The sequence below is a fragment of the Tenrec ecaudatus genome, chromosome 5, assembly GCF_050624435.1.
Source record: "Tenrec ecaudatus isolate mTenEca1 chromosome 5, mTenEca1.hap1, whole genome shotgun sequence".
In the NCBI taxonomy this organism is placed as follows: Eukaryota; Metazoa; Chordata; class Mammalia; order Afrosoricida; family Tenrecidae; genus Tenrec; species Tenrec ecaudatus.
This window is the reverse complement of record NC_134534.1, coordinates 83,164,513-83,167,487: the sequence shown is the minus strand read 5'-3', so window position 1 is coordinate 83,167,487 and position 2,975 is coordinate 83,164,513. Positions and strand designations below refer to the sequence as shown.

At 41.3% G+C, this 2,975-nt stretch overlaps 1 pseudogene; it reads left to right on the top strand.

Annotated features, from left to right (window-relative positions):
* Positions 1-2,067: 2,067 nt before the first annotated feature.
* LOC142449139 (survival of motor neuron-related-splicing factor 30 pseudogene) lies at positions 2,068-2,748 on the top strand (annotated as a pseudogene).
* Positions 2,749-2,975: the final 227 nt, after the last annotated feature.

Genomic DNA, 2,975 nt, shown 5'->3' with positions numbered 1-2,975 from the left:
TTCAACAAAAACAAGAAGGTATCAACAATTATACCTTAAGAGTACTATTCCCTGAGCTCAATCAGCAACCAAGCTAAAATGTAAAGAGTTAAAATCCTTCAAATCTAGATTCCTCATCATCATCCGTATTCCAATGCAGAGCTTCAGCTGGTGTGAGGTCATCATAGATGCTGTCCTCACTGAGATCTCCAACATCACCATCACTGGTGTCATTTTCATACAAAGCACAGTCTTCACTGCCATCCATAGCATTGCTAATACTACATTTCTGGAAGGCACGTCGAACCATGTCTTCTGGAAAGTCATCCCATGCATCTCGAACCCACTTTGCTATTAACTCTATGTCAGACTTCATGAGATTTCCTCCTTTTGTTAGTCAGGCTTGACCAGATGACATCCATTCATGCCACAGTCTTTGCACATGGTCTTTAAAAGGCTTATTCAAAGATACATACAGCGGCTGCAGTACAGATGTAAGCCCACCTGGAATAACGGCTAAACTAACTTTACTAGATTTTGCCAATTTTTTAATGTCATCTGATAGGTGGGCTCTGAACATATCCCAAACAAGTAACAATGGCTTTTTCTTTAAGGCTGCTCCTGGTCATTGGTTCCAAATTTCTTCCAGCCAATTTTTTGTTCTGTCTTCATCCATCCAGCCTTTATTTAACATGTGCATGCACAGTAATTCTTGGTGAGAAATTGATCTTTTTAGGCAAGGTCTTTCTTTTAAAAATAAGGACAGGACACAGCTTAGTTCCATTACCCAAACATGATAGAGCAACTGTAAAGTTGGGGTTTTTTTCATTTCCTATAGTTTTGAGAAAAATGTTTTTTTCTCCTAAACTTGCCACAGTTCTGTTGTTTGGAAGATCAAAAGTCATGGCAGTTTCATCCATATTCCCAAAATCGGCCAGGTCATAATTATAAATCCTTCTTTGTTTTATAATAAATGACTGGAATGACATAATTTTTCTTCAAGGTCTTGTGGCAATTTCTGGGAAATCTTTGTTCTTTGTCTCAAACATAGTAAGCCAGACCTATTCATGAAGCGGGTACACCATCTTGCTGACGCAGCAAATTTTTCAATGCCTGGTGCTTTATATTTGTCATCCTTAGCCATTTGTATAGCACGTATGCGGATTCCAATGCGTGTTACACAGTAACCATTTTGACGACACGCCATAAACCATTTATGTAATTCACTCTCTAGAGCCCCATAAAAAGACGTTAAACCACAACGAGCTTTTTTTAGCTTTTGGAATCTGTTCCAAGTCAGCCTTCATTTTCCGCCACTCCCTCACTTGCTTTACATCAACACAGAATTCCCTACTTGCAATACTGTTATTGCTGTCTTCTGCTCTTGACACAACTTTCATTTTGAAACCAGCCTCATATGACTGACGTTTTTGTTTTGGTTCAAGAGTATCCATTTCTAATAGGATTAAAAAAACAAGACTTTGAAAGAGAACTTTCATGGTAATGCCCCCGCCACCCTGCGATATGTTAGCCGGGAGGGGAGGGGGCAGTCCGTGCAGGCGGGGGATGCAGGATGTAAATTAACACAGAGACCAGAGCGGAGAGATGGAGCGCAGTCACAGATACATCCTTACCAGTTCAACCACCAGCAAAAGTGAATCACTACGGGTGTTTCTGCGAATTGGAGCCATCCACGTCATAGGATGGCTCTGATTGGTTAGATGTGAGTAAACAAACATTCAAAGCCCTGCAGTGTCTGGGGGGTGGGGGGTGGGAGGGAGGAGCGAGACCCGTGTATAAGCCAAACCCCAGCTTTTCAGCACATTTTTTGTGCTGAAAAACTCAGTTTATACACGAGTATATATGGTAGGACTACCTGAAGACCTGAAAGTAGAAATTCCATATATACCCAGCAATTCCTGCTCTGGGTACACATATTTTTAAAAGGTGGAGTCATTTTGCTCCCATTCATCCTCTCACCGACTCATTTCTTTCTTTGACAAACCCAGACCCTGCAGAGATTTCTCTTGCTGCTGCTGCCAGTTGACCCTTACCTTTCCTGCCACCCAGGCCCCAGCCCCACATGAGATGTTAGAGGATCTAGCAAAGCAGCTGGCAAGCTTCAAAGCTCAACTCCAGCAAATTGAAGTCATATTATCTGGGAATGGCAAAGAGGAAGATTTGCTAACATTGAGGAAAGATTTACAAGAAGTTATAGAACTACCCAAAGTCCTCTTTCAAATGAACCTTCTGAAACTCTTACAAGCTAGGACATATTGTATCTATCCAGCCCACTCACTCATGGAAAGTTGGAAACTAATGCATGCAGCCCAGAGTGAAAAATGGACCCTGTTACAAAGTGCAGAGGGACCAGATAGACAGTGGCATGGCTGCACTCCCCTTTGCTGGCTGTGGCCAGGCTGAGGTGACTCCACAGGAAGGCAGGGAAAGGAGGACAATGGCAACAAACCCATGTCAAAAAAGAAAGAAAAGAAATGCTCGTGTTGCAGCATGAATATAGAGAGAAAGCTTTGGGAAAAGCACAAAGAATAAAGGAACTTGAGCAGGAAAGAAAGGACCAGATGGCAGCTATTCAGGAACAGAGCCTATTCTAAGACCATAAAAGGCCAGGTAGAGAGGAGTATTTTTGCATCATGTAAGGATGGAACTAGCAAAGTGGAAGCTGGCACTTGTGGGATTGCATGTAAACCCATGACACAGTAGCAGGACCCCTCTAAATACAATGTCAGGCATTTGATGTCTCACTGATCAGAAAAACCTTGGATTTCATCTGTGCCCGGCTTTACATTTCCCTTTTTGACCCTTATTTTTTTCTAAAGGTAAACTATTAGTTAGATGATTAAGAAAGAATACCAGTGTCATCATTGACTTCAATAGAATGAAAGATGAAGAAGTTGCAAATATGAAAATAAATGTTTTTCATTTAAACTTTTCATTACTACTATTATAACTCCCTTAAAGTTTGTTGACTAGAG